The sequence below is a fragment of the Tachyglossus aculeatus genome, unplaced genomic scaffold (assembly GCF_015852505.1).
Source record: "Tachyglossus aculeatus isolate mTacAcu1 unplaced genomic scaffold, mTacAcu1.pri scaffold_89_arrow_ctg1, whole genome shotgun sequence".
Taxonomy (NCBI): domain Eukaryota; kingdom Metazoa; phylum Chordata; class Mammalia; order Monotremata; family Tachyglossidae; genus Tachyglossus; species Tachyglossus aculeatus.
Genome location: NW_024045097.1, coordinates 688,953 through 710,792, shown reverse-complemented (window position 1 = coordinate 710,792; position 21,840 = coordinate 688,953). Strand labels below are relative to the sequence as shown.

Below are 21,840 nucleotides of genomic sequence, written 5' to 3'. Positions count from 1 at the left end.
GACTGTGAAATTAAAAGCACATTTCTAGAAAGGACAAATTCCTTAGGAAAAAAATACATTGGTGTTTGAAGAATGTGATCCACTGTGGTGACCAGAATAATGAGGACATTTCCCATTAGGACTATCAGGTAAATGATTCAGAATAACATAAATGATCGACACTGCAGTTCAGGAAGTGTAGAAAATCTTAAATCTTAAGAGAAGAAACTCGGTCACCGAGGAGTGATCTCCCATCCTCGTGTCTCTCTACACTTCAATCCATACTTCATTCTGCTGCCCGGATTATCTTTGTCCAGAAACGCTCTGGGCATATTACTCCCCTCCTCAAAAATCTCCAGTGGCTACCAATCAATCTGCACATCAGGCAGAAACTCCTCACCCTGGGCTTCAAGGCTCTCCATCACCTCGCCCCCTCCGACCTCACCTCCCTTCTCTCCTTCTACAGCCCAGTCCGCACCCCCCGCTCCTCCGCCGCTAATCTCCTCACCGTACCTCGTTCTCGCCCGTCCCGCCATCGACCCCCGGCCCACGTCATCCCCCGGGCCTGGAATGCCCTCCCTCTGCCCATCTGCCAAGCTAGCTCTCTTCCTCCCTTCAAGGCCCTGCTGAGAGCTCACCTCCTCCAGGAGGCCTTCCCAGACTGAGCCCCTTCCTTCCTCTCCCCCTCGTCCCCCTCTCCATCCCCAATCTTACCTCCTTCCCTTCCCCACAGCACCTGTATATATGTATATATGTTTGTACATATTTATTACTCTATTTATTCATTTATTTATTTTACTTGTACATATCTATTCTATTTATTTTATTTTGTTAGTATGTTTGGTTTTGCTCTCTGTCTCCCCCTTTTAGACTGTGAGCCCAATGTTGGCTAGGGAATGTCTCTTGATTTCCTCTTCCCATTTCTGCAGCAGGCTTTGAGTAGAACATGAAGAGGAATTTGGTGTCTTCTTTCAAAATATTTTCAGTGAATTGCCAGCTGTGTGACTTTGGGCAAGTCACTTAACGTCTCTGTGCTTCAGTTGCCTCATCTGTAAAATGGGGATGAAGACTGTGAGCCCCCCGTGGGACAACCTGATCACCTTGTTACCTCCCCAGTGCTTAGAACAGTTCTTTGCACATAGTAAGTGCTCAATGAATGCTATTATTATTTTTATTATTACTATGTAATTTTGTAGTGAAAGGGAGTAGAATAGAATTTTCCAGGATTTTTTTGCATTTGCAGTTCTGCATATTTAGGGAAACAGAGAATCAACATAATGACGTGACAGGAGAAGTGAAATGAATGACTGAAAACGTTTAACCTTCTTGTTAATGGCCCACCTCCAAGTATATAGCTTAGGCAGTAGGATAATCCTAGTGCTAAAAGGGACTTACTGTGTTACCTAGAAGATCCCTACGATTTGAGGAAAAAATCAAAAATAAACCTTTCCAGGCAGAAGAGGATTTGTCTTCCCAGTAAAAAGGCAACCCCACCATCTCCCTTATTAATGCATTTCAACATATTAAAACCCCCACCATCAGACTATTCTTCATTGTGTCTCACCTAATCTATCATTCGGCAAGCATTTCATACCCGTCTCTTGTTCCTGATACATTCTTTAAAGGGGTATCTCATTCTTAACTTCTCTGACCTAATTCCTCCAGCCTTAACTGTTAGTTTAAGATGATTAAGAGTCCTTTAATCCAAACACCCACCTTAGAATGCTGGGATTTTCACCACTAAATGTGTGCTGGGTCTCACTGGGGTGTTGCCCCAGGACCTATGGGGAGATGGTAAGCTGTGATGACTCTAAACTGGCCAAGGGTTGGCTATCACCTGTGGGAATCAATCAGAATAGAGTCAGAGGAAGCTCCACTCTTCAATAATTTCCCCTGCTGCCTAGTGTCTTGGTAGTGGGAGAGGTCCCTGTTATTTCAGCACTCCAGTTCCCTTCCCAGTACATATCTGGCCCCATTTTCAGAGAATCTATGTCATGGTTCAAAAGGATTATATGCAGGTTCTTCAGAGACCTGTGGGACCAGGTCTCTAGGGGTGATTTCAATAGTAATGAGCTCGTTAAGCTGCAAGGAAAGCATTCAGAGATTTGATATGGTTGCATAGCCCCCTAAGACATCATTAGTCTGGTGCAGGTTTCTCCTTAATTCCTTTATTCTGCTTCGTTCTCTACTTTTCTCCTTACCTGGAAACAGACTCTGCTAGTTAAAGAAATGAGATGTCTCCTTTCCTCCAGGAAATATGAATATGAAAAATATACTGTATTATTCCTACTTGGATAGAGAGGGGTAGTACTGCCCTCTCCCCTTTAATCCTCCCTTCTGCATTATCTAAAGAATCATTTGGTGTTGGATACATCCAAACTCCTAGACGTTTGTCTACAAAAAAATCCCCTTCTCTGCTTCAGAGTAAATCCACACCTAACCTCCCCCACATATTCAATGAGAAACTCACCTTTACTTTCAAAACACCCAATGTCCCTCCATACTATACAAACTTCCAGATACACACCCCTGCCTGTGTACTAACATGTGCAAAGTACAGTGCTCTGCACACAGTAAGTGCTCAATGAATACGATTGAATGAATGAATGAACACATAATAGAAAGAGTATTAAATTAAAAATGGAGTGCACAATGAGAATAGTATTTACGTAGGAACAAGATCCAGGACAAGGCAACATGAAAAAGACAGCAGACTCCTTAAACACAAGGATGCAGGGAACACTGCAACATAGCGAAAGAAGTAAAACTGGAAATCCAGAAGTGAGTATGAGGAACTGAAAATGGGCAGGGAGGGAAGTTTGGAAAAGAAAGTTTGGGAAATGGGGAGAAAAATGTTGAAGCAGGAAGGAAAAAATGAAAGGAGAGGGAAAAGTGGGGATTTAGATGAAATATAGTATCTGTAGATTGGTGGTAAGAATGAAGCCAGAGTGTTGCTGGACCAGAGCAGACATGATCTCCACAGAACATCGAATTCAGAAGTTCAGGGAGCAGCAACAAGAATTATATTCTATTTTTAGGAACTTCAAAACAGTATTTTACATTAATGATGGGTTTCAGTAATTATTAAGTCAATTTTAAGATTGCTCAGTGATGGAATGCTTGGTGCTTTAAGAGATGAAGATGTATTATCTCATTAATGCCTTGCTACCATAAGGATAAATAGTTGATCCAGGCCTGTTGAACTTATCCTACCCAACCATTCGGGGATACAACAGTCAATCGATCATTAGTGTTTACTGGACAACTCGTGTGTGCACACAACTATAGTAAAGCCCTTGCAAGTGTGACTCAGACAATGCAACGTTTTGAAAGATAATCTGTGCAGCTGAGTAAAATATGGTCTGGAAAACAAAGAAACTGGAGGAGGGAGATAAGCAAAGAGGTTGGTGTAATAGTCAAGCCAGGATATGACAGGGGATGGGTGAGCCTGGTAGTTGAATGACTGGAAAGAATAATAATAATAATAATAATTGTGGTGTTTGTTAAGTACTTACTACGTGCCAAGCATTGTGCTAAGCACTGGGGTCAATACAATTCAATTTTGTCTACCCCACATGGGACTCAGAGTCTAAGAGGGAGGGAGAAAAGGTATTTTATCCCCATTTTACAGATGAGGTTATTGAGGTACAGGAAAAGTAAGTGATTTGCCCGAGGTCACACAGCAGGCAAGTGGCAGAACTGAGATTAGATTCCAGGTCCTCTAACTTCCTGGACCTTGCTATTTCCACGGGATCATGGGAAGATCCTTTCCTTTCCAAGGGAAAGAAAGGATGGATTCTGAAAATTTTATGGGGAAAAACTGACAAAATTTGGTAATGAAGTGAGCATGGAGGTTAAAAAGAGGGAGAAGATAAGGATAAAGCCAAAGTTGCCAGTGATAGGGGAGGATCATAGTAGTGTCAACTGTTATGGGAAATTTAAACAAAGGAGAGGATTTGGCAAGCTATATAATAAGGCATCTGGTTCTTGGTTTTGGAATACATTTTTGATCTTCCAGAAGGAGACAGTATTCATGATTGTCTTTGAAAGAGAATCTTTTGCATGCTATCACTATTCATCAATGAAAATAGAATAGTACACTTTATCTGGCACCTTGTCATTCAGGTGATCATTACTCAGACACCAATAGCCTCACCACACTTCTAGATTGTGAGCTCATTGTGGGCAGAGATTGTTACTCTTCATTGCCATATTGTTTTTCCCAAGCACTTAGAACAGTGTTCTGCACACAGTGAGTGTTCAATAAATATGACTGAATAAATGAATGAACAGGAATGTAAATGTAATTCCCACTACCAGCATTATATGTGCTTGAGGTATGTTTGCAGAAATAGTGATGGCTTGCATTGAGCCATCCACACTCTTTTGCCCCACCCCTCTAGGCCCAACAGCACATAGTACTTAGTACAGTGTCCAGTGCTTAGTACAGTGTCTGATCCATAGTAAGTGCTTAACAAATACCAAAATTATCATTATATCATAAGCCAGTTGGTAGGAGGAATGAATGTCATCTGTGGTCACAGAACAGAATAGCTCAATAACTTCACAGCAGCCTCTGACATTGCTGTGCCCGCACCCACTTGGTAAGCTATTATTGAGTATAATATTCAGAGAGACTTAACAGGAAGTCTAGAGTGGATCTTTTCCACCTTCTTACAAAAAACAGAATAGCTCCTGCTGGCATGGCAAAATAAATGCTTCCAAGTCAGTCATCTGGAAAACAAATAATAGCTGACTTTTAATATAATTCTAATAGTTATCCAAACTATCCAAACTACAAATGAATTTCTGCTATTGTATAAAACTAATAACAATAATGGGATTTATTAAGCACTTAATACGTTTCAACCACTGGTATACAAAGTAATCTGGTCAGACACAATCTGTCTCATGGGGGCTCACAATCTAAGGAGGAGGAAGTACAGATATTTTAATTCCATTTTACAGATTAGTAAACTGTGGCACAAACAGTTTAAGTGACTTGCTCAAGGTCATGAAGTAGGCAAGTAGCAGAGCTGGCACTAAAACCTGGGTCTACTGATTCCCAATCTTGGCCTCTTTCCTTTAAGTCTTGCTGCCTCTCTATATAGATAAGTTTTGTGTTTTTTCACATTTGGTTTAAACCATGTGAATGTGCTTTTTACTGCTTTGGGTAGCAAAGGAGGAGAAACCGAATAAATTAAACTAAATGCTGCCTAGGATATGATATTTCTTGTAAGGCACTTTCCCACTCGTGCTATGTACTCTTAGACAGATTAGCTGGTCTTTGGCTATGCCAGCTTCTGCCAGTTGTCACCAAGGGTACTGCTTTTTCAGGGAGATATCTATCTATGCCTCTCACTGATGCATTTTTATCAATCAATCATATTTATTAAGTGCTTACTGTGTGCAGAACATGTAGTAAGTCCTTGGGAGAGTGCAGTACAACAGAGCAGGTAGACAGGTAGGCATGTTCCCTACCCATAAGGAGTTTACAGTCTAGAGGAGGAGTTTACATTGAAGATCTGCAGGCACAAGTGGAGCTACTTCCTGAGCTCCAAGCTTCAGCAGCTATACCAATTCCTCCATTCCTCCATCAGCTGCCTTCTCCTTTATAAAGCTGACAAATGTACTTGGGCCACTGAACAAGAGCAGGGTCAGATGAACAGGAGAGTGGTAGGTAGAGGAGAGTCACAGAGCAGGAACGTGGACTTAATGTCTGCACCTTCTCTCCCCATTTCCAACACTGCTCCTGTCAGATAACCATTTTAGGAAATCCTATAACTTAGTGCCAAGTCTCACTTCACTGGGGAGCTCTTCTCCCCTTCCTCCCCATTGTCCTCACACAGAGAACGACAGACAGCCACAGAGAGAGGCAGAGGCAGACACAGACCCAGAGTCAGAGACAGAGATATAGTTGGACACAGAGACAGACACAGAGACAGATGGACACAGGAAGAGACAGTGACAGGCAGACACACAGGAAGACAGACACAAACCGACACATGATGGCAGGGGAAATACTGTGTCCCACTGACAGTCATTCACAAGGTCATTGTCCCTCTTAAGAATCAACACACAAGCTTGTAGCTTTCTTTTTGGTGAATGTTATGTTTCTAACAGAACATGAAGAAATGAAAACTCAGCCCCTTGGGCACCAATTAATTTTCCCTCAAAACTTTGTGTAGATATGGCCTAAACAAGGGGACTGAAATCAATTACTTTATTGACTCTAAAATAGCAACAATAACTATAATGATAATGTTAAACATTTGTATAGTTTTTACTTTGTACCATGCGTTGTACTAAGCCCTGGGGAACATATAAGCTAATCAGGCAGATACAGTCTTTGTTACACAAATAGAAACAATTCAGTTGGACCAAAAACACTACATCCTCTCAAACTCAGAATTAGCATTGACAGAGAATAACCAAAAGAAATTTTTAGTCACTACAAGCATGTTTTCTGGCAGAGTGTTCTTCTGAAGGTCCTTTTCACCTCAGCGTTGCATAGGCTGTAGATTAGAGGGCTCAATACGAAAGCAAAGAGAATGTACAAGAGGGTCAGTAGTTTCTTGCTTTCTGCCGAGGAGCTAACTTTGGGCCATAAATAGGTCAGAATGGCTGCAGCATAGAAGAGAGTGACCACAATGAGGTGGGAGGAGCAGGTAGAAAAGCCCTTTTTTCCCCTCATGGGTTGGCATCTTCAAGATGGTGGAGATGATGATTATGTAGGAGAACAGAATGAGAAGGAATGGGACAACATTCTCCAAAATGGTGCACATCAGGATATAGAGTTCAAGCACACAGGTGTCTGCACACACCACCTCTAACACTGGAGGGGTGTCACAGAAGAAATAATCCATGCCATAATCCATAATCCATAATCCATTGGGCTCATAGAAGGGAAAACTAAATTTCCAGGTGGCTTGGACAATCGCCACAAGCAGTCCCAGAAGCCGCAAACCTCCTGCCAGTTGGATTAACACCCATTCGTTCTTAAGTACTGGACAGCACAGGGGATTACAAATAGCTATATTATGGTCATAAGCAAATGCAACCAGGAGACAACATTCACCAATCCCAAATGTAATAAAGAAAAGCATTTGCACAAAGCAGCCTGCAAAGAAAATGCTGTTTAGTCGAGAGAACAGCCAGGATTTTAGGGAACATGACTGTAACAAAATACATTTCAAGAAAGGACAAACTTCGAAGGAAAAAATTCAAAGGGCTTCGAAGTGTGCACTCTACTGTGGTAATCAGGATAATAAGGAGATTTCCCGTCAGAATCTTCAGGGTCAACCCTCTCTTGACCCTACCTCCCTTTCTAGATATAGCCGTATCTCCTTCCTACCATTCTTTTCCAAACTCCTTGAATGAGTCGTCTACACCCGCTGCCTCGAGTTCCTCAACACCAACTCTTTCTTCGACCCCCTCCAATCTGGCTTCTGTCCCCTACATTCCGCTGAAACTGCCCTCTCAAAGGTCAACAATGACCTCCTGTTTGTCAAAACCAACGGCTCTTACTCTATCCTAATCCTCCTCGACCTCTCAGCTGCCTTAGACACTGTGGGCAACCCACTTCTCAACATACTATCCAACCTTGGCTTCACAGACTCTGTCCTCCTGGTTCTCCTCTTATCTCTCTGGCCATTCATTCTCAGTTTCCTTTGTGGGCTTCTCCTCGCCCTCACATCCCCTTACTGTAGGGGTTCCTCAAGGGTCAGTTCTTGGTCCCCTTCTGTTCTCTATCTACACTCACTCCCTTGGTGAACTCATTCGCTCCCACAGCTTCAACTATCATCTCTACGCTGATGACACCAAAATCTACATCTCTGCCCCTGCTCTCTCTCCCTCCCTTCAGGCTCGTGTCTCCTCCTGCCTTCAAGACATCTCCATCTGGATCTCTGTCTGCCATCTAAAACTCAATATGTCCAAGATTGAACTCCATATCCTCCCTCCCAAACTCTGCCCTCTCCCTGACTTCCCCATCACTGTTGACGGCACTACCATCCTTCCTGTCTCACAAGCCCGCAACCTTGGTGTCATCCTCGACTCTGATCTCTCGTTCACCTCTCACATCCAATCCATCACCAAAAACTGCCGCTCTCACCTCCACAACATCGCCAAGATCCGCCCTTTCCTCTCCATCCAAACCACTACCCCGCTGGTTTAATCTCTCATCCTATCCTGACTGGATTACTGTATCAACCTCCTCTCTGAACTCCCATCCTCCTGTCTCTCCCCACTTCAATCATCTTTGTGCAGAAAAGCTCTGGGCATGTTACTCCCCACCTCAAAAATTTCCAGTGGTTACTAATCAACCTACGCATCAGGCAAAAACTCCTCACTCTAGGCTTCAAGGCTCTCCATCACCTCGCCCCCTCATTCTTTCATTCAATCGTATTTATTGAGCGCTGTGTGCAGAGCACTGTACTACGCGCTTGGAAAGTGCAAGGTGGCAACATATAGAGACAGTCCCTACCCAACAGCGGGCACAAGGCCTAGAAGGGGGAGACAGACAACAAAACGAGACATATTAACAAAATGAAATAAATAGAATAAATATGTACAAGTAAAATAAATAAATAAATAGAGTAAAAATACGTACAAGCATATATACATATATACAGGTGCTGAGGGGAGGGGAAGGAGGTAAGGCGGGGGGGATGGGAAGGGGAGGAGGGGGAGAGGAAGGAGGGGGAGAAGAAGGAGGGGGAGAGGAAGGAGGGGGCTCAGTATGGGAAGGCCTCCTGGAGGAGGTGAGCTCTCAGTAGGTCTTTGAAAGGAGGAAGAGAGCTAGCTTGGCAGATGTGCGGAAGGAGGGCATTCCAGGAGAGGGGGATGAAGTGGGCCGGCAGTCGATGGTGGGACAGGCGAGAAAGAGGCACAGTGATGAGATTAGCGGCAAAGGGGCAGAGGGTGCGGGCTGGGTTGTAGAAGGAGAGAAGGGAGGTGAGGTAGGAGGGGGTGAGGTGATGGAGAGCCTTGAAGCCGAGGGTGAGGAGTTTTTGCCTGGTGCATAGGTTGATTGTAGCTACTGGATATTTTTGAGGAGGGGAATAACATGCCCAGAGCGTTTCTGCACAAAGACGATCCAGGCAGCGGCGTGAAGTATGGATTGAAGTGGGGAGAGACAGGAGGATGGGAGATCGGAGACGAGGCTGATGCAGTAATACAGTCGGGATAGGATGAGAGATTGAAGGAGCAGGGTAGCGGTTTGGATGGAGAGGAAAAGGCGAATCTTGGCGATGTTGCGGAGGTGAGACCGGCAGGTTTTGGTGACAGATTCGATGTGAGGGGTGAACAAGAGAGCAGAGACGATGATGACACCAAGGTGGCGGGCTTGTGAGATGGGAAGGATAGTAGTGCCATCAACAGTGATGGGAAAGTCAGGGAGAGGGCAGGGTTTGGGAGGGAAGATAAGGAGTTCAGGCTTGGACCTGTTGAGTTTTAGATGGCAGGCAGACATCCAGATGGAGATGTCCTGAAGGCAGCAGGAGATGTGAGCCTTGAGGGAGGAAGAGAGAGCAGGGGCAGAGATGTAGATTTAGGTGTCATCAGCATAGAGATGATAGTTAAAGCCATGGGAGCGAATGAGTTCACCGAGGGAGTGAGGGTAGATCGAGACCAGAAGGGGACAAAGAGCTGACCCTTCAGGAACCCCTACAGGGTGGGAGGGGGATGGGAGGGGGATGAGGAGCCCGCAAAACAGGCTGAGAATGAATGGGCGGAGAGATAATAGGAGAACTAGGCGAGGACAGAGCCTGTGAAGCCAAGGTTGGATAGCGTGTTGAGGAGAATGGGGTGGTCCACAGCGTCGAAGGCAGCTTCGAGGTCGAGGAGGGTTAGGATAGAGGAGCAGCCGTTGCATTTGGCAAGCAGGAGGTCATTGTTGACCTTTGAGAGGGCAGTTTCGGTGGAATGGAGGGGACGAAAGCCAGATTGGAGGGGGTCGAGGAGCGACCTCCTCACCTCCCTTCTTCCCTTCTACAGTCCAGCCCACACCCTCCGCTCCTCTGCCGCTAACCTCCTCACTGTGCCTGGCTCTCGCCTGTCCTGCCATCGAACCCCGGCCCACGTCCTCCTCCTGGCCTGGAATACTGTACCTCTGCACATCTGCCAAGCTAGCTCTCTTCCTCCGTTCAAGGTCCTACTGAGAGCTCACGTCCTCCAGGAGGCCTTCCCAGACTGAGCCCCCTCCTTCCTCTCCCCCTCCCCATCCCCCCTACCTCCTTCACCTCCCCACAGCACCCGTATATATGTTTGTACAGATTTATTAGTCTATTTATTTTATACTGATTTGTCTATTTATTTTACTTGCACGTATTTACTATTCTATTCATTTTTTTTGTTAATATGTTTTGTTTTGTTGTCTGTCTCCCCGTTCTAGACTGTGAGCCCATTGTTGGGTAAGGACCATCTTTATATGTTGCCAACTTGTACTTCCCAAGCGCTTAGTACAGTGATCTGCACACAGTAAGCGCTCAATAAATATGACTGAATGAACGAATGAATAAATGATGAAGAATGACACAAACAATAAAAACTGCAGCTCAGGCAGGTTAGAAAATCCCAACAGAATGAACTCAGTCACTGAGATCTGATTTCCACTTGTCATTTCTGTGGCACACATGCTAATTTTTTTCTTTCAGTGTAAGATCAAGAAATCACCACTTTGAACAGAACTTAGGTTCTTTTCATTCATGTGATGGCATTCATTTTTGGTATAATTTTCTCCTTTATCAATCAATCAACCAATCATATTTATTGAGTGCTTACAGTGTGCAGAGTACCGTACTAAGCGCTTGGGAAGTACAAGTCGGTAACACAGAGACAGCCCCTACCCAGCAGTGGGCTCACAGTCTAGAAGAGGGAGACAGAGAACAAAACCAAACATACTGACAAAATAATATAAAAAGGATAGATATGTATAAGTAAGATAAATAAATAAATAAATAAATAAATAAATGAATAGGGTAATAAATATGTACAAACATATATACATATATACAGGTGCTGTGGGGAAGGGAAGGAGGTAAGATGGGGGGATGGAGAGGGGGGCGAGGGGGAGAGGAAGGAAGGGGCTCAGTCTGGGAAGGCCTCCTGGAGGAGGTGAGCTCTCAGTAGGGCCTTGAAGGGAGGAAGAGAGCTAGCTTGGCAGTTGGGCAGAGGGAGGGCATTCCAGGCCTGGGGGATGACGTGGGCCGGGGGTCGATGGTGGGACAGGCAAGAACGAGGCACGGTGAGGAGATTAGTGGCAGAGGAGCAGAGGGTGTGGGCTGGGCTGTAGAAGGAGAGAAGAAGGGAGGTGAGGTAGGAGGGGGTGAGGTGATGGAGAGCCTTGAAGCCCAGGGTGAGGAGTTTCTGCCTGATGCACAGATTGATTGGTAGCCACTGGAGATTTTTGAGGAGGGGAGTAACATGCCCAGAGCGTTTCTGCACAAAGACAATCCAGACAGCGGCATGAAGTATGGATTGAAGTGGGGAGAGACAGTAGGATGGGAGATCAGAGAGGAGGCTAATACAGTAGTCCAGACGGGATAGGATGAGAGCTTGAACGAGCAGGGTAGCGGTTTGGACGGAGAGGAAAGGGCGGATCCTGGCAATGTTGTGGAGCTGAGACCGGCAGGTTTTGGTGATGGCTTGGATGTGAGGAGTGAGTGAGAGAGCGGAGTCGAGGATGACACCAAGGTTGCGGGCTTGGGAGATGGGAAGGATGGTAGTGCTTTCAACAGTGATGGGAAAGTCAGGGAGAGGGCAGGGTTTGGGAGGGATGACAAGGAGTTCAGGATAAGAAAGTGACTCTCAGGTGACAGAGGAGAAAGGAGAAGAAATAACACAGATGTTTCACATGCTTGTATGACCCATAGGAGTTATTGCAATAACTATCCAAAATGTTTAAAATAATGATGGTATTTTTTAAGTTCTTATTATGGTGAGAAGCAGCACAGCACAGTAGATAGAGCATGGGCCTGGCATTCTGAAGGTCATGGGTTCTAATTCCATCTCCAACGTTTATCTTATGTGTGTCTTTGGGTAAATCGGTTCACTTCTCTGTGCCTTTGTTACCTCATCTGTAAAATGGGGATTAAGAGTGTGAGCCACATGTGGGACAGGGACTGTGTCTAACCTGATTACATTGTATCTATACCAGTGCTTAGAACACTGCTTGGCACATAGTAAGTGCTTAACAAATACCATAATTATTATTATATGCCAAGCATTGTTCTAAGTGCTGGAGTAGTTTAGCAACATAATCAGGTTGGGCACAGCCCCTTTCCCACTTGGGGTTAACAGGCCCAGTAGTGGGAGGACATGTATTGAATCCCCATTTAACAGATGAGGAAATTGAGGAACAGAGAAATTGAGTTGCCCAAGATCACACAGGAGGCAACTGATGGAGCTGAAATTAGAAGCCAGATTATCTGACTCCCAGGCCCATGCTCTTTCCACTAGACTATGCTGCTTTTCTAGTTACATGTATTTACTAAGAGATTTAGCATTTTATTTCATCTTCTGTTTTTTCCCTCTAAATTGGACTTTTCTGGAAATGGGATTGAAGTTGTCATTCAGCTAGCGTCTAAGAAGCCTCATTACTACTTCCATTCTTAGAAATGTCCAATCACTGTTTCTTAAATACAGAGTTTCCCCAGCTCAATATGTCAAAAACTGAACTCCTCACTTTTCCTCCTAAATTCTCTCTTCCATTTAACCTTCCCCTTTTCATTTGATAACATCACCATTCTCCACTTCTGAAACCCACAACCAATTAATCATATTTATTGGGTACTTGCTGTATGTAGAGCACTGTACTAAGCACTTGGGAGAGTACAATATAACAGTAGAGATGGTAGACATGTTACCTGCCCACAACAAGCTTAACATCTAGTATTATGTTTGAATCACTCTCTTTCAACTGCCACACCCAGTCTGTTGCTAAAATCTTGTCCATTCTCTTCCATATTTTTCATATCCACACTTTTCTCTTTAACAAAACAGTCGCCATGCTGATCTAGGAGTTTATATTCTGTCTTGATTACTGTATCAGTCTTCTGGCCTCCCTGCCTCCACCGTTGCCCCTCTCCAGTTTATATTTCACTCTACTACCCAAAACATCATTCTAAAATGGCATTCTGCACATATTTCTTCATTCCTCAAAACTCTTGAATTGCTACCCATCCATCTTCACTATCATATGAAACCTTGACTTTGACTTTAAGGCCCACAGATAATCAATCATTTATTGAACACTTACTGTGTGCAGAGCACTGTACTAAGTGCTTGGGAGAGTACAATGTAAGAGTTGGTAGACCTGTTCCCTATTCACAATGAGCTTGCACTCATCAGATTTTTCTTCACCTATTTTCTTCTCCTACCAGACCCCAGCTCACATTTTCTGTTCCTCCCAAGTTCATCTTCTCACTCTGCTTCATTCTCAGCTGTCCTATGCATGGCTCCAGTTCACATCCTCTACCTTTCATAATTACCAGTTCACAGTTCTCTGCATCTTCAAAATCCTTTCTGAAATCACATCTCTTTCAGAAGGCTTTCTCAGATCAATTTATCTTCTCTCCAGGTCAAAGTCTCCCTATCATACCCACACGTTTTCACCAATTATCACTTCAGAAATAACAATTATGGCATTTGTTAAGGACTAACTATATGCCAAGCACTATAGTAGATATGAGCGAAACGGACCAAACACAAACCCTGTTCCACAAGAGTATCCCATTTTAAAGGGGAGAGAGACCACATACTGAATCTCCCATTCTACTGATGAGAAAACTGACACAGAGAAGTTAAGTAATTTACCCAAAATCACACAGCAGGCAAGTGCCAGAGCAGGATTAGAACTCAGGTCCTCTGATTACAAGCCAATATTTTTTTCACTAACCCATACTGCTACGTGTCAATTTATAATTTATAGTATGTGAGAATTTCCTCCAAACTGTACATTTTTTTTACTGTCTTCCCAGCTAGAGAGTCAATTTCTTGTAAACAGGAGCAATGTCAACTTGTATTATAGCACCCATGTGCTTAACAATGTGCTCGGCGTGCAGCAGGCACTCAATAAATATTAGTTGATTGATTAGCTGGTTGAACAGAGAAAGTTTCGTCTCCAGCAATCTCTCCCTCATCTTCTGAAAAAAAATCATTTAGCCCCAAGCACTGCCAACATCCTGTCTCTATGCTCTGATTTTTAGCAAATGAAATGGATTGACTGAACTATCATTGGCAGGTGAGAGAATTACACAGTGTATTCCTCTTTTAGTGGAATCACACTGGTCTCACACTCCCAAATCTGAATATGCAGGCTGGGAAATATAGGGTACAACAGAAGCAGTGAGAAAAGCAGTGTTGTCTAATAGAAAGAGCAAGGTCTTGGGAGTCAGAGGTCCTGGGTTTTAATTCTGGCTCTGTCACTTCTCTGCTATGTTACATTGGGCAGTTCACTTCACTTCTCTCTGCTTCAGTTACCTCTTCCATAAAATGGGGATTAAGACTATGGGACATAGACTAGGTCCAGTCTGATTAACACGCATCTATCCCAGGACTTAGTACAGTACCTGGCATATAGTAAGTGCTTAACAAATACCATTAAAAAAACTTAGTTGTCTGTCTTCCCTGCTAGACTGTAGGCTTACCGTGGATAGGCAGTGTATCTGCCAACTCTGTTTTATTGTGTGGCTTATTGGAAAGAGTATGAGTTTGGGAGTCAGCAGTCATGGGTTCTAATCCCGGCTCTGCCACTTGTCAGCTGTGTGACTTTGGGCAAGTCACTTCACTTCTCTGGGCCTTAGTTACCTCATCTGTAAAAAATGGGGATTAAGAGTGTGAGCCCAATATGGGATAGGGACTGTGCCCAACCATGTATCTACCCCAGTGCTTAGAACAATGTTTGGCACATAGTTAGTGCTTAACAGGTACCATTATCATTATAATTTTTTAAATAAATTATATTTTTCAGAGGAAAAAAGTTAAATGATGCCCCACACCCAGCCCTGAAATCAGTTTTTGTTCACCTGAACCAGAGAAAATTATCCCCTCTAGGCCAGAGAAAATAATTCCTTCTTTATTCTCTTTTAGGGTCTCACAAATCCCAACCATCATATTGAATTCTGAGAAACGAAGTTGCTTGTATACCTAAAAATGGATAAGACTGCAAGTCCTATATAGTATAGGGACTGCATAAAACTCAAGTACCTTTTATCTACTCCAGCACTGAGTACAGTGCCTAGCACACAGTAAGCAGTTAGCAAATACCACAATTATTAAATCCCCTGTTGGTCTCATCAGCAATCAGGCAGTTGTAAGATAACAAAAGATGAAATGGTATATTCTAAAATCTATGATTGTTTCCCAAGTTTCCGCTGTTTATGAGTTTGGAACCCAGTGATTTCCTCCACATATGAGGAGAACAGGTTGGCTTCATCAGTGTGGGGGAGTGGGTTTCCTGTTCTCAAGTGTGTAGGAGGTGGAGGGGCAGAGGTGCAACCTTCTCCCGCAGTGTGGAGCCCAAAAACCTTGTGTGTTGCCTTTGTGCATAGAGCAGAATTAAGGGTGCAGAGCATCATTTGATAGTTTGCTTGAGGGAATAATGGGAAGTGGCAGCCACCTACACCTTGAGGTTTTCAATCAGTCTGACAACTGCTATTCAGCTGCCTCCTCTTTCACATTAGTTTCTTGTACAAATATAATTTAGGGACAACAGTGAGCTGGAGGTTGTTCATAAGAGATAGAATATATAGGAGTTCACATTGTAAATAGTAATGATATCTATTTGAATAGAATTAACCGATTCTGTGATTTGCGAGTACAGGATGCCCCGTGTGCATTGGCTACATGCTTTTATTCAAAGGTTCTGATTTTGTCCTTTTCACAGCTGAATAATTTAGAAGGAATGTAGCAGGGAAATCTGACTGTGGAAGAATTTGTTCTCCTGGGATTTCTGGATCTTCCCAAACTGAAATAATTCCTCTTTGGGATTTTCTTTTTCAGCTACATGATCATCCTGGAAGGACATGGACTCATAATTATAATAACCACAACAGATCAAGCTCTCCACACACACATATAGTTTTTACTTAGGAACGTCTCCTTCTTGGAAAGCTGTTATACATTCGTAACTCTGCCCAGAATGATGATGAGTCTCCAGACACAGGATGGAACTATTTCTTTCCTTTCGTGTGCTGCACATATGTGCTTCCTCCTAATTCTTGGAGCCACAGAGTACTTCTTCCTGGCTGTGATGGCATATGATCATTACATAAACATATGTAACCTGCTGTGGTATCCAATCTTCATGACCCATAAAGTGTGTGTCTTGCTGGAAGCTGGTTCCTGGATCAGTGGCATTCCAGTCCAGATAGGGCAGACAGGTCAGATATTCTACCTGCCCTTCTTTGATTCCAACAAGTTGAACCATTTTTTTTGTGTGTGATATCCCACCAGTACTCAACCTGACCTGAGGGGACACATCTATGAATTAATTAACAACTCTTAAGTCTATGCTGTGGCCCTGCTGTTTGTAACCGCCCTGTTTCTCTTGATACTGGTGTCCTATGTCAAAATCATCTCATTCATGCATTATTCAATCGTATTTATTGAGCACTTACTGTGTGCAGAGCACTGTACTAAGTGCTTAGCACTGTACTAAGCACTTAGCACTCCACCATCCTGAAGTTACCTTCAACCACAGAGAGGTGCAAAGCCTTCTCCACCTGTTCTTCCCATCTCATTGTTGTCACCTCATTCTTTGGATCCGGTATCATCACATATTTATGGCCCAAACCAAGCCACTCAGTGGAGGTGGATAAATTTCTGTATTTGTTCTACACCACTGCAACACCACTACTTAACCCCATGATATACAATCAGAGAAACAAGGGGGTGATGGCTGCCCTGAAAAAATTTCTATACATAGATTAGTTAGGTGATCATATGAACTAAAGAGGCTATTTTCCTAATAGGTCATCATGTATTGATACCAAGAAACTATTACTCCTGGTTAGCTCAATCACCCCAAACCTGTATAGATATGCCTTTAATACTCACTCCCTTGTGTCCAGGGTAACCTTGTGTCAAAAAATGGAATCTCTACACTGTCTGCAGACTATTTCACATGCAAATGAGGTCAGATATCCCCTTCAGAAGAGAGAAAATATATAGGAGTTCACATTGATTTAACTTCTATTTGCTCAGCAGTTAAATATAATCATTCATTTACTAAGGAGAGAAAGAATAAATTGGTAATAAGCTACGTGGAGCCTGACTCAAACTATCTCCTCATTGTATTTTGTATGAGTGTGCTTTTATATTCTTGATTCTTATCCAATGAACTAAAAAGGATTATTTGATTGACAAGTCTGTTTAGGCAGATATAATTTCTTAAAGCATTTTTTTCAGAAGAAAACCATTTAGGATTGAATCCACTCAAATACTTTAGGAACCGACTAGTTGCAGGAGTTGAACCTCTCAGGCAGAACTAATACTTCTAGAGTCTTGTACCATTAGTGTATATCTGCCATGAGAGCTCCAGTTCCATACCTCAGGCCAGTGATCCAAAGTTAGGGAATGGGGGGAAAAGGGTAAAAAAGGGAGTTAGAGTCAGAGTGAAGGAGATAATGGAAATGGTTTTGTTGACTATTGAAATCTCTATGTTTGAAATCTCTTCCCAGAAAACACTACCACTTCACTCAGAGTTTAGTGATTTTTATAGTCTTTGCTTGGTAACCAAGACTCAGATTCAGGTAGAAAGATGACAACAAGCAAGGTAAGTGATCTGTGTCTCCATGGTGGTTGGAAAATAAAAAAGAAGTCACACATCCTTCCACTGTGTTGCCCCAGAAAAAGGATACTTCTGGGGAAAATAGTAATTTAGGAATCCTACGAGAATTGGATTAAGGCAGAAGATGTAATCAGAAGCATATAGTGCCTCTCTCCCTCGCCCCCTCTCCATCCCCTGCATCTTACCTCCTTCCCTTCCCCACAGCACCTGTATATATGTATATATGTTTGTACATATATATTACTCTATTTATTTATTTATTTTACATGTACCTATCTATTCTATTTATTTTATTTTGTTAGTATGTTTGTTTTTGTTCTCTGTCTCCCCCTTCTGGACTGTGAGCCCACTGTTGGGTAGGGACTGTCTCTATATGTTGCCAGCTTGTACTTCCCAAGTGCTTAGTACAGTGCTCTGCAGACAGTAAGTGCTCAATAAATACAATTGATTGATTGATTGATTGATATAGTGAGAGAGTCAAGGAAATCTCCACATTTTGAAATTCACTTCTGAAGAGCCTTCAGTCTGGACCAATGGTAGAAACATTTGCCCAAGTCTAATGTTAACCTACAAATCATACAGTGATATTTAATGAGCACAGGACTAAGCACTTGGAAGAATACAGTATTACAGAGCTTGTAGACATGCTCCCTGCCCATAAGGAGATTAGAGAGAAGCAGCGTGGCTCAGTGGAAAGAGCCTGGGTTTGGGAGTCAGAGGTCATGGATTCTAATCCCGGCTCTGCCACTAATCAGCTGCATGACTTTGGGCAAATCACTTAATCTGTAAAATGGAGATTAAGACTGTGAGCCCCACATTGGCAACCTGATTACTTTGTATCTACCGCAGGGCTTAGAACTGTGCTTGGCACATAGTAATTGCTTAACAAATACCATTATTATTATTAAAGTCTAAATGATTTGGCCCATATGAATTCTGTCATGTAAGATCATCATCATCAATACTCAATAACTATACTGCTTTAAGTATGACTTCGCTTGGGAAGGTATCATGGAATTGTATAAGGCAACCTCTGAGGATATTAACTACGGTATTCATTTATTATATGGCAAAGCAAAAGCCAGCCCTGAGCTAGACCAAATTATTGTTATCATTATCATCATCATCATCAGTGGTATTTATTCATCATTTACTATGTGCAGAGCACTGTAATAAACACATAGACAAATATAATAATAAAGAGGTGATACTCATGTTGCCTGCTCCCATCTAGACTGTGAGCCTATTGTGGGTAGGGATTGTCTCTCTTTATTGCTGTATTGTACTTTCCAAGTGCTTAGTACAGTGCTCTGCACACAGCAAGTTCTCAATAAATATGACTGGATGAATGAATACAGGCTAGAGGGAGAGACAGACATTTATATAAAGAAGCAGCATGGCTTAGTGAAAAGAGTCCGGGCCTGGAAGTCAGAGGATGTGGGTTCTAATCCCGGCTCCACCACTTGTCAGCTGTGTGACTTTGTGCAAGACACTTCACTTCTCTGGGCCTCAGTTATCTCATCAGTAAAATGGGGATGAAGACTGTGAGCCCCACGTGGGACAACGTGATCACTTTGTAACCTCCCCAGCTCTCAGAACAGTGCACATAGTAAGTGATTAATAAATGCTATTATTGTTATTATTATTATTCTCTGTGCCTCAGTTCCCTCATCTGTAAAATGGGGATTAAGTCTGTGAGCCCCACGTGGGAAAACCTGATTACCTTGTATTTACCCCAGTACTTAGAACTGTGCTTGGCACATAGTAATCGCTTAACAAATACCATTATTATTATTATTATTACATGAATGAGGCATTAATCTTTCTACATGAGACTCGTTATCTACTGAGTCACATTTAGCATCAATCAATGGTAGTTATTGAGCACTTACTGGGACTAGAGCACTGCGATAAGTGATTGGCAGAATACAATAAAACAGAATTAGCAGACACATTCCCTGTCCATGTTCCTGGGTACATGCAGGTAAATAGTGATATAGATTTTATGTATAAATATCAAATATTCCAAAGTGACTTGCATAAATCCTGGGGAATATGGAGTGGATGAGTGGTCCAGGGATATGGAAACAGTTCCAATTAACCAAGATGTTTTACAGAATACGGAAGTTACATAACATTTATTAATGAATTTAATGAGAATATAAATCTTCACTTGCATTTAAAAAGTATATAAAACACACTAAGGGCTAATAATAAAGTATTCAGAATATTTCTGTTTTCATTGACCTCTAACCTCTGACCTCTATTCAATTATTCTTATCTGGAGTACCAATTTTGGAGTGCTGGTTTTTACAGACAAAATACTCAGAAGATATCTTGATGGGAAATATTGTTCCAAAGTGATGGGATTAATTCTCATGGATTTTCCAACATGTACAAGCTTCAGGGGCTTCTCTTTGGGTTATTCCTGGTCATTTACATTATTATTACTATGGAAAATGCCTTTACAGTTTTAATAACCAAGGCCAGGAAAACACTCCCTCCCCCTAAGCATCTCATTTTTCCATGGGAATCTGTCCTTCCTGGAAATCTGTTATCGACAGTTACTCTTCCCAGAATACTGCTGAACCTCAAGACAGAGGACAGAGCTATTTTTTCCCTGTTTGAACTACTCTGCTATTTAGTTTTATTTTTCTTGGTGTTACAGAATATGTCCTCCTGGAAATTATGGTATATACTTTTTTATCGTGTTTGTTAATCATCTACTATGTGCCAGGCACTATACTAAGCTTAGTGGTAAATATGAGCGAATCAGGTTAGACACAATACAAGTCCAACAAATGGCTCCCAGTATTAATCCCCATTTTACAGAGGAAACTGAAGCACAGAGAAATGAAGTGACCTGCCCAAGGTCACTCAGCACACGAATGACAGAGCTGGGATTAGAACCCAGGTCCTTCAGACTCCCAAGTCTAAACTCTTTCCTCTTGGCCATGGAGCTGCTCTTGTTATGTGGCCATATGTAATCCCTTGAGTTACCCACTTATCATGAGCTACAAACTGTGTGTCTAGCTGGTAGCTGTTATCTGGAAGTTACCTTCCGATCTAGATAGGGCAAATATATTGAGTCCTCACATAACCCTTTGTGATTTGAATAAATTAACCATTTTTTCTCTGACTTTCACCTGCTTGTGAAGCTGGTATTGGTATTTGGTAAGTGCTTACTATGTGCCAGGCACTGTACTAAGCGTGGAAGCAAGCAAATGGGGTTGGACCCAATCTCTGTTCCACATGGGGCTCACAATCTCAATTACCATTTTACAGATGAAGTAGCTGAGGCCCAGGGAAGTGAAGTGACTTGCCCAAGGTCACACAGCAGACAGGTGGAAGAGCCAGGCTTAATGATAATAATAGTAATGATGATGGTTTTTGTTAAGCGCTTACTTCATGCCAAGCACTGGGGTAGATACAAGGTATATAAGCGCTGGAGTAGATACAAGGTAATCAGGTTGTCCCACGTGGGGCTCACAGTCTTAATCCCCATTTTACAGATGAGGTATCTGAGGCACAGAGAAGTTAAGTGACTTGCCCAAAGTCACACAGCTGATAAGTGGCAGAGTTGGGATTAGAAACCCATAATGTCTGACTCCCAAGACCATGCTCCTGTCTCTAAGCCACACTGCTTCTCCAGAAATCTTCCCCAATACGTTTCTGACATATAATGTGACCGTGCTGATTGTGACAGTTCCTTTCCTGTTGATACACATGTCCTCTGTCAAAATCATCTCCCTTTCCATAAACTGTCCTTAGGCTATGGGAAACCACAAAACCTGTGCCATCTGCTCTTCCCACCTCATTGTCATCACCTTGTTCTTTGGAGCTGCTATCCTCATCTATTCTCTGGCCAAGTCAAACCACTCAGGAGATGTGGACAAGCTGCTCTCCTTCTACTCTATGTTCAACCCCCTGATACTCAGCCTGAAAAAAACAGGAGGTGACCACAGCACTTAAGCAATCTTAGACCACCTAGTGGATTCCTAAACTAATCACCCAAGACAAGGAAGACTTTTCATTATAGCTAGTGGAATGGACATGTGTCTGAGAGTCCA

At 42.8% G+C, this 21,840-nt stretch overlaps 1 pseudogene; it reads left to right on the top strand.

The window, feature by feature from the left end:
* Positions 1–7,150: 7,150 nt before the first annotated feature.
* Positions 7,151–16,423, top strand: LOC119924248 (annotated as a pseudogene).
* Positions 16,424–21,840: the final 5,417 nt, after the last annotated feature.